This window comes from Elephantulus edwardii, unplaced genomic scaffold, assembly GCF_000299155.1.
Source record: "Elephantulus edwardii isolate Elephantulus edwardi_28Jun2011 unplaced genomic scaffold, EleEdw1.0 scaffold00045, whole genome shotgun sequence".
Lineage (NCBI taxonomy): Eukaryota > Metazoa > Chordata > Mammalia > Macroscelidea > Macroscelididae > Elephantulus > Elephantulus edwardii.
The window spans coordinates 17,663,218-17,673,570 of NW_006399795.1; the positions used below are offsets into that span (position 1 = coordinate 17,663,218).

The following is a 10,353-nucleotide window of genomic DNA, read 5'->3' on the forward strand; positions in this document are numbered from 1 at the left end:
ACTGTATATAGTTATTTCCCAATTCCAAGAGGCCAGCTTATTTAGATCCCATAGGGATTTAACAGCGCCCAGTGCTGTCTCCAACAGGAAGGAAACCCTCACTTCCCTGGCTATTTCAGTTATATAAATCAACAGTTTATCCATCTGGAGTTAGAAGCTGAGCAGTACTTGGACCCACATGCCTTTTACAAATGCCTACCAATGATAATCATGCTACATTACATCCAATAAACGTATCTAGATCAATACAATTTCTAACTATCCAAGATTTTTCATTGCTGTAAGGATCCTTCAATTAAAAAAAAAAAGTTAAAACTTCCTGTTAGATGAAGAGACTTGGTGGTGGTGCCACATGACCAAAGCAGTCTGTGGCACACAAGACACAGCTTAATTTCAAAGGGGATAGTAATCCCCTTTAACTTGTTTACCATACTTTTTTATGTTTGAAAAATAATAAACTTTGTCCCTTTCTTAAAAAGACAAGAAATACTGAGATTGATAGGTATTTCTTTCCCTCAACACCAACAAAGAGTGAGTGAATGAGAGAGAGAGAGTGAGAGAGTGTGAAAGGAAAAAACAACAACCTTTTCTTTAAACTTGGAATCTGCCCCTAAGGGCCTAGCGCAGACTCTCACCCATTATTTCCCCCTGAGTTTTAGCCATCAGGGGCAGAGCACCATCTGTCCCAAGACTAGTAAGTGAAAAAGGCTGGGGTGAACTCACCAAGCCATGATTCTAGGGCTTTTGATAATTGCTAAGATTCTGCCCCCACTCCCCAAAAAAGAAAGAAACAAAAGGGTGTGCTCCACCCCCAGGCCCCCAAAGAGCCCAGTTAGCATCTCCACAGTCCTCCCTATCCCAAGTGCTCTAGGTGAATTTTGATCTCCTCATGGGCACCATGCCATGCACTGGCCCTCTCAAAGTACTATTATTGTATGGCATTAAATGCTTTTGTACATCACTTTTCCAGTCTTTTGTCCCCAAATCTGATCCATTACACTGAGTCCTTTCTAAGTCCTAAGGCAAAAAATAGATCACTCACCAGGTAACCGCTATAGATAACTCACTCAAGCAGCCCTAAAACAGGGATATAATCCTTTAGGTTTATGGTTTAACCTTCTTTTTTCTTCTCACAACTCCAAGTTAACAATAGTATATTTTTGCCTAAAATCTGATAACAGTTAACATAGTTCCCTGCCTGCCTTCAACTCACAAACTGCTCCACTTTACAGAGAAATAACTCAAGGATAAAACAAGTATAAGTATCCAAGCCACAAAGTAAAGCCACCTAACATCTCATATAAGAACATAGAAAAACTCTGCCCTAAGACTCAGGGAGAGCAGTGGGTTTATATCTTTACAAAAGATACAGCAAGTTTCTATGTGGGCACATTTAGTCTTGGCAGAATTCCAAGTGCTTCCTGGTCTGGGAGTCCAGGCCAGAACCTGATTTCCTAGGCACAACAACCAACCATGTGCCAGACACTGTGCTAGAGGCCTCCTGTTCATTTTCCATTCATTCATTCATTCATATTCATTCATTCACTCACTCATCTGCCAAGCTAAGCACCTTCAGACACATTAAAAGAGAGAGATTTCCTCAGTTTGTGCCGATTTGGTGCCACAACCTGTTACAAATGCACTAAAGTAACTTAAGGAGGTCAGAACCAAAATTGAAGCTGGGTCATCTCACTTCAAAGCTCCCCCCACCCTACTGTTCCTATGGATTTATTTTAAAATAATATAAATGTGCCAGGCTTTTTCATTGCCTTCATTTCCAGGAACCAAGATCACTTTGACATTCCAGGGAGCCCAGAGTTCCCCACCATCTCTCCCCTTCTCCTCAGGGCATTGCCACAGCTGACCAGGCTGAGCAACCCTGTCAGCAGCAGTCTCCTGCCTGGACTTGACTCCACAGGGAGCAGAGGGCCCCAGAAATTCTCAAGCACTTCTCCACAGAAGAGCTCGAGTTGAAACTTGTGTCCACATGGTCCACCAACAGATTTAGAAATGAAATTATAGCCTCGGCAGGAACCTTCACAAAGGACTCAAATTAAGCAAGACCCAGATGGAAACAAACAGGAGAGAGACAGCCTTAAATCTAACTAAAATGAAATGCAGTTCCAGTGAAGTCAGGAGGGAAGAACTTGTTGAAATGCCAGCTACACAGGCGTTGGGCCTGTTATTTCAGAACTCCAGGCAAATTTTCCCCACACTTTTCCTGTTCGCTTGAGACTTGTGCGTGGACATGAAGTGGTTACAAGTCGCTCAGGTTTCAAACTGAGTTCATTCCTGTCCTTTGACCATCTCTCAATGCCAGCATTCATCTACTTGGGCTCCAGAGAGCTCTGCGTTTGGCAAAGCAGATAAAATTAGCCACTGAAATGAACTTGGAATCCAGGGTGGGCCATTAGAAAAAAAAAAAAGTACAAACAAGATTTGTGAAAAGCCACGTAAAAACTTCCTTTGGGTCAGGCTGAAATCACCTAAAACAGAAATACAGCCAAATCCTGTCTCTCCAGCCTTCCTTTCACTCTCCCTGGATCTAGGGTGACCTATTTCCTGCTTCTTGCCTTGCCTTCAAACCAAAGAGTGGCCCACAACCTGGGGTCCTCTAGAGATCAAGAGATGAATGAGAGGGCCTAGAGAGAGACAATGCAGGAGGGAGACCTGGAGGAGTATTTTCTTCTTCTCCTTTTTGGGAGGAAGGGGGAGGTGAGTGACGCCAAGCTGATGGAGGGCGGAAGGACAGGAAGTCAGGTCCTGTGGCCTGACAGTGTGATAATGGGGAGACAAGCTCCTCCCTATCCACACTGGCCCCCTGGCTGAAAAATAAGTAAGCAAGGGGGTCATCTGGAGACAGCTCCTGCTCCCTCAAATACAGCAGGTATTAGAAGGGCAGGAGAAAATGGGGTACTCTGTCTCTCCAATATCCTTAACAGGCACAAAAGTCCTCCAGGCCTCTAGAAGCTGAGGCTAAAGTCCAGAGAAGACCCCTAGGCTGGTAAGTACTAAAGTGGGGGACATGTTTCTCCTCTTTCTCTCCCAGTGGAGGGAAAGGGTAGCAAAATAAATACATAAAATTGAAAAAATAAAAAAAACCCTGAATTTGGGATGCCAAGAATAAATAAGGAAAGTCTGTTCCTTAAAGTCAGGGGGGAAGCCCCAGGAAGGGGGCCCTTTTCAGGCAAGTCCTGAGTATTGGGGGGGGGTGTAAAGGCACCCGCAGCATCTTCCCATAGGGAAGGGGACACGCTGGAAAAATGGGAGCTGACTTGAGGGGACGTGAGGGCGACACAGGAATCACTACGCCATTTTCAAATTCGAGGGGAAAACTGTGAAGACGCAGGGGACCCTTTTGGGCAATTTAGTGTCTCGGTCCAGTCGAGAATCCTCCAGCAGACGCGGGACCTTTCGGAGCCCCCTCAGTGCCAGCAAGAACTAAATCGTCCTCTCCCAAGCTGGGGCGCTGCGCAGGAGTGGGGGGGGCCCTCAGAGAAGTGGAGACGATCTCCAAAAAGATGGGGGGCCCCGTCAAGAAAGAGGCTGCGCAGAGAAAGCTGGAGGCGAACAGGAACCCTTTAGGCTATTGGGGGGACTCTCTGGAGAAGGACGAGGGCCCCCTAAGAAGCAGGAGGCAGAAACGCGGGGCAAAAACATCTCCGAGAAGTAGAAGGGAGGCCTCGGAAAAGTGGGGGGACCACCTCGGGACGCGCACAAGGAGGCACGGCAGAAAAGTGGGGCGCCCCTCGGAGTAGCTGGGGAAGGGGGTCAAAGGAGCGGAGGTTCTCCCAGGACAAGCAAAGGGGGGTTCTCTGAAAGAGGCTTAAGCACGGGGCACCCCAAACATGCAGGACGTCTCGCAGAGGGGAGGTTCTCCGCGGAGAAGATGGGGGCCCCCTCAGAGCAGGCGGGGGTCCTCGGGGAACTGGGGGCGCCCCCGGGGGCCGGGGTCTTCGCGGAAGTCGGAGTTCTCTAAGGCAGCGGCGTCGCTGGGGGCGAGGGGTGCCCCCCAGAGCGGCCAGGTCCCCTCAGACAAGTGGGAGCGTGCCCCCCCAGCGAGGCCGGAGTCGTCTCACGGAACGAGGGTCACCTCTCAGAAGTGGGGGGGCGGTTCGTTCACAAAAGCCAAGTCCCTCCCAGAGGCGGGAGTCCCCGGAGAAGCCCGGGCACCCGGGATCCCTCCCTCACCCCGCGGTCCTTCACTCACCGAAGTTGCTGCGTGCTGGGAACGGCGGCGATGCAGCGCGGCTGCTCCGGGCGGCGCACTCCGGTCGGGTCGCGTCCGGCGGCGGCGGCGGCTCCCTTAGGTGGTGGCGCCTGCGGTGGCGCGGCGACAGGACGACAGGGCGACCGGCCGACCCGGTGTATGGCGGCGCGGAGGAGCGCCCGGCGGCAGGGTGCGCGGGTACGCGCCGCGAGCGCTGACCCCGGGGCGGGAGGAGCCGCCGCGCTGCGCTCAGAGCCGCAGTTGGGTCTCGCAGCTCCGGCTCACACTAAAATTGCCGCTTCGCAGCCCGGCTTCCCCGGTTGCTAGGCAGATTTCGCCTCACACACTTCCGGGTTGAGGCGCGTTTCGCTGAGTGGCGGCGCCAAAGGCCAATGAAGTCCAAATCAGCTCCCGGGATCCGCTCCCTAACGGAGGCTTGACGAGGTCGGTGACTGACAGCACCAGGCACCCAATGAGCGTGCGGGCCGGCTAGCCCTAGGGATCGCGCCGGCCTCCGGGGCGGTCCTAGGAGGCCGGTCTGAGTGACTGACATGAACCCAGCCAATGAGAGCGTGAAGCGGGCTACACGACAACTGCGAGGCGGCGAGGGCGGGACTCGGGCTCAGGGGGCGGGACCGCGGCGAAGGGCGGGGCCTAAAGGGACGCGTCAGTTCGTGGCCCGCTCTCGGACCCGGGAGGGCGGTTCGGCCTGGCTGCCAGGCGGCGGGCGACTGACTGGGCAGGGGGTTCCCCGTAGTGCTTAGCAGGGGCGCCCCACCCACAATGCACCGGAGGCGGCCAGGGCCGGGCGGTTACTCTGGGTGGCGGGCGGGGCCGCTCGAGGCGCGTGCTGCGGAGATTGTGAGAGTTGCGGCCGGGCCTTGTTCCTTGAGGGGATTCTTTGCCCCTCGCGCTCTCATGTGACCGGAGTTGGGGACTGGGCCTTCTTTTTTGAGGAGAATCTTGGCGCTTCTTTCCCTGACCCTCGTTCTGAGGAGAATCTTTGGGCGTCCTTTCCCGCGCCCCTGTTCTGAGGAGATTCTCAGGAATTCTTGCTCAGGGTCCTCTTCGAAGGCTCCCGGGCTAAGGCGAATCCTCGGGATTCTTGCCCCTCTCAGTATCTGGGAATTAACGAGAACTGGCGTGATAAGAATCATTAAAGATTTTATAGATCAATTTTTTTTTTCATTTTTCTAAATTAGAGTCCGGTTCCCCCTTTCTTCGTTATGAAGGAGAATTTGAGAAATCTGTTTTGGGAAACCGTTCCCACCACTTCAATGAGGACTGCTGGTTATCACTGTCCTTTTCTCCTCCCTGCGTGCGCACCCCTGCCTTCATTTATGGAAATAACTTGGAAAATTACCGTCAAAGAGAAATCATGGGTTTAAAGGTAGCCTTCTCTCTGAAAATGAAGGCTCCCCGCAGTAAAAAGTTACTCCAGAAAACGCCCGAGATGTGCTCCCTGTGCTTTTCTGTGCATTATCTGTGTTTGTGGTCTCCCTTTTCCTCCTTTTTCTGAGGAGAATTTTCTGTGAAACCAAGAAGTCCATTGTTTGCCCCTTCTGTTTCTTTCTCCTGCCAGGCCCTCCAGTGATAATTTCCTTCTCTGCTGAATGGGTGGGGTCCTTCCAAGAAGTTACCAGTTCCCCTCCATCCTGGCTGTAGCCTGTCCCATGCTACCAGGCCAGCCATCAGAAGCATTCGCATGTGTCACCTCACTCTTGGCTCTGACTTCTTTGTCTTGATTAAAAAAAAAAACCCCAAGTCTTGTGCAAAGTAGACACCAAACATTCCTTGAGTCTAAAAGACAGCAATGAAAAAGGCCTCCTCTGAGGATTCTTCAGTTTTATAAACTTCCATTGCTTCTACTTTGGGGGCAGGAGTGGCACCCACTTCCTAAACAGCTTGCCTCTGGAAACTCTGAACTTTGATAAATGGCGATGGTTGTGGTAGGGGCTACAGGCCTTTTGTTCATGGGGTCGCTAGGAGCCCTGCTAGTTGTGCTCAATTCGACTGGCAGTCAACAACAATTTGTTCACAGGAGCTCTGCTGCCCTAGTGGATAAGAAAGAATTGCAGATGAGCTACTATTGCAAAAGCAAAAGGTTCAAATCCTCCAGCTGTTCGGAGGGAGAAAGAAAGGAAGTCTCTCGTTCTATGCAACTTACTGCCTCTGAAAACCCACAGAGGGTCAGCTATGAGTTGATTCTGACTCAAGGACAATGAACGGCAACAAATCTGTTCAGAGATGTGCATGAAATTATGAGATGTATGGAGTGGATGAAACGTGCAAGCCAAGATCTGAAATAAATAGATCTGTAGGAATTTTGAGGAGGTGGTGATTAAATGAGGTACTAGACGTGTACATACTTTGTAATGAAGCTACATGCCTCCTGGAAGGGATTGTTGTTCTTGTTACAAGTGGGGTGATGTTACTAATAAAAAGAGTACAGAATAAATTAAAAGAGGTCCAGGGATAAGATGCTGGCAAGGCCCCCCGGGGGCCTGACTCCCTGAGTGAGCTTACTTTGGCCCCACGTGGCAAGGAAGACAGTCTTTTGATAAAAGGAAGTCATTGTAAACATGAAGACAACATGTTTGGGAGTGTCTTGTTGACATTTTTACCACAATCTACAAGTATTTTAGGGAGGTTAGAAGGACAATAAACAATTGGACTTTGGTGGCTAGCAGAACAGGATTGAAGCCACACCAATATTTACTAGTTAGGCCAGTTATTGTCCTTAACCATGTAACAAGTCAGTCTACCAACTTCCAAGTGTTGCTCTAAGGATTGTAAATACATAGTGCCTCGCACATTTATAGAACTCAGAAAATGCTACTTTTATTCTGATCAATAGCCAATATGATTTTTGAGAAATCCAGTCTCATTTGGCTAAGTAATTTCTCAGTGTGTTTGCCACACATCTTTGTAATTGTTAATTGAACTGAGATCAAAGAGCAACTCGGGGGCCAGCCCCTTAATTTTCTACCTAACAAACTGAGAAGCAGAGGAGGCATATGTGACTCATTCACATCTCACCGCCATTTTATGACTGCATCCTAAACTGGCATTGTTTTCAAATCACTTTGGGTCCTTGTGCAGGGAGTGAAGGGGCCTGTGACCTTGAGTCCTTGCACAAAGCAGAGCCATGTTAAAGATCCTAAAACACTTTTTTTTTTTCTTTCATAGGAAAACAGCTGGAAGTTTTCCTCTGATGAGAGATTCTGGATGTATCTAATAAAGTCACCAATACCAAGAGCAGAGGGCAAGTGGGTGCCTGACCAGGGTCAAGGCCACCAAATTAACTTTTACAAAGGAAGCTTTCAAATGCAGTCAGGTTATTTCAGGACTACTCTGTGTAATTTCCAGACCCCTGAAAATGTCAGGACCTATAATTGCCTTTTACCTTTTTATTTTAAGAAAGCACAGGATTTCTTTGATTCTCTGGAAAGAGTCTTTGCCTGGAGGCAGAAATGTTAGATTAACTAGAGCGTCCAAGCATAAACAAAAGGCCCATTTGTCTGAAATATATTATCCTTGAGGAATCAAAGAATCAAACTGAAAAAAAAAACTCAAACTCATTGTCATTGAGTTGAAACCAACTCATACCTGATCCTCCATATGTTATTCAGAGGCCATAACTCACAGGGGAGGAAACTGACCATGTTCCTCCCTCTGAGCCTTTGATTGTGGGTTGTTTACAACTGCCAGAGAATTATACCACCTTTGAGTCAATACAGCTTTCTATGGATTGTGCCCCCAGATATCCCTATCTAAGAATCAGGAGTGAAATTGCTCCAACAAAATGGATGTGGTCACGGCCACACCTTGTGCCAAAAAAAGCCCAAAAGAACAGATGACCCATACCAAGGATGAGCTTTCCTATCCAAGGTAGCAAAGATTACATCTCTCCTCATTCGGGCGTGTCCCTTCCTGGGTCTGGGAAATCATGTGGGCAAACTGGCTAAGTGACATTCACATCCAAACAGGGAAATGGGAACAGAGCCAGGTTCCTTACATGGGCAGTAGGGGAGGTGGAGCTTAAGTAGCTAGAAAAATGAAGGTCAGGTAGGGGCTGGCCTGCAAAGACTGTGTCATGACCTTGGATCACTGGCGAAGCAGTACCTGAATGTCTTAATACCAATTGTTGTTGTTGTTATGTGCCATCGAGTCGTTTGCGACTCATAGCGACCCTATGCACAACAGCCCTAAACCCTGCTCTATCCTGCGCCAACCGCACTGCCTCTGACACACCCATCCCGATTACCCCAGTCACCGAATCAATCCATCTCATAGAGGGTCTTCCACTCCTGCACCATCCCTCCACCCTCCCAAGTATGATGTCCCTCTCCAAGGACCCGTCCCTCCTGGCAACATGTCCAAAGTATGTCAGACGAAGCCCCAGAATCCTTGCCTCCAAGGAGTAGCTTGGTTTAATCCTCTCCAAGATTAATCTGTTTGTTTTCCGGGCAGTCCATGGTACATTCAGTACTCTTCTACAGCACCACAGCTCAAAGGCATCAACTCTCCTTCTGTCCTCCCTAGTCATTGTCCAACTCTCTGATGCATAACAAGCGATTGCAAAGACCATGGCCTGTATCAGGTGCACCTTAGTCTCCAGAGAGACACCGTTGCTCCTGAGTACGTTAGAGAGGTCCCTAACAGACTTTCCCATTGCGATACGCTTTTTGATTTCCTGACTGCTGGTGCCAAGAATGTTGACTGTGGAGCCGAGCAAACTGAAGCTGTGAACATTCTCAATCTCTTCGCCATCCATCCTGATGCTGCCAATTGGTCCAGTGATGAGAATTTTTGTCTTCTTGACTGAGCCTCAGTCCATACTGAAGGCTGCAGTCCTTGACCCTCCGCAGCAAGTGCATGAGGTCCTCCTCAGTTTCAGCAAGCAGGGTTGTGTTATCTGCATAACGCAGATTGTTAATAGATCTTCCACCAATCCTGATGCCACAATTCTCCTCATAGAGCCCAGCCTCCCGGATAATCCGCTCTGCATACATGTTGAAAAGGTATGAAGACAGGATGCATCCCTGCCGTAAACCCTTCCCAATTTTGAACCATGCAGTGTTACCCTGCTCTGTTCTGACTACTGCCTCTTGGTCCAAGTATAGGTTTCACATTAGCACAATTAAATGTTCTGGGATTCCCATTCTTTTCAGAGTCAGCCACAGTTTGTTATGATCCACACAGTCAAATGCCTTTGCATAATCAATGAAACACAGATAGACATTCTTCTGGTATTCCTTTTTTTTTTTTTTCTAATTGGTTTTTTTTTTCTAATACCAATTAGAAAACGCTAAACACAAAGGGCAAATTCTGCAGTGACACTCAGTGACAGTGTCAGTTCAGAAGTAAGCAGCATAGTCCTGTCAATCCTTGACCACTAAGATTGTTGAACGGCATCATTCATCTGGGTTTGTTAAGCACTTCTGGAATTCTTAGAAGTGACTTGCTAAACTGCTGAAACCTGCTTCCTCTGGAAGGTCCAAGGGAAAAGGAAATGCCAATTCCCTTCCAGAAATGGATCCAACCTGTGCCAACCTCACAATCATTGCCGTATTTGAACCCATCACAGTCACAGTGTACATCTAGCTTTTTGAGGGTCTTTTCTTATCTGACTCTTTAGTTTACCAAGTGTGATGCCCTTCTCTAGGGATTAATTCCTCCTGATAATATGTCCAAAGTACATGAGACAAAATAATCTTACCATCCTTGCTTCCAAGGAACAGATTTATACTAGTTCTAAGACAGATTTATTAATTCTTCTGGTAGTGTGGTATATTTAATATTCTTTGATAAACTATAATTCAAAGATATTACTTTTTCAGTCTTCCCTATTCGAAGTAGTGTTTCGTTCTGTTGTACACAACACTGCTGTGAGTCAGAACCAACTTAAAGGCACCTAACAACAATAATAACTTCCTTATTCATTGTCCACCTTTCACACACATGTGAAGCAATTGAAAACACCATGTATTCTATCCATTTCCTTTTGATATTTTCTTCATCATTCAATATTTTGTCCATAGAATCCATCAGTACTGCAACTCAAGACTTAAATTCATTTTTAGCGTGGCATCCATTTCTTAAACAACATGTCTCTGCAAACTCTATGAACTTTGAAAAAT

At 48.0% G+C, this 10,353-nt stretch overlaps 1 pseudogene; it reads right to left on the minus strand.

The window, feature by feature from the left end:
• Positions 1-3,901: 3,901 nt before the first annotated feature.
• Positions 3,902-10,353, minus strand: part of LOC102861016 — a 20,695-nt pseudogene continuing 14,243 nt past the window's right edge.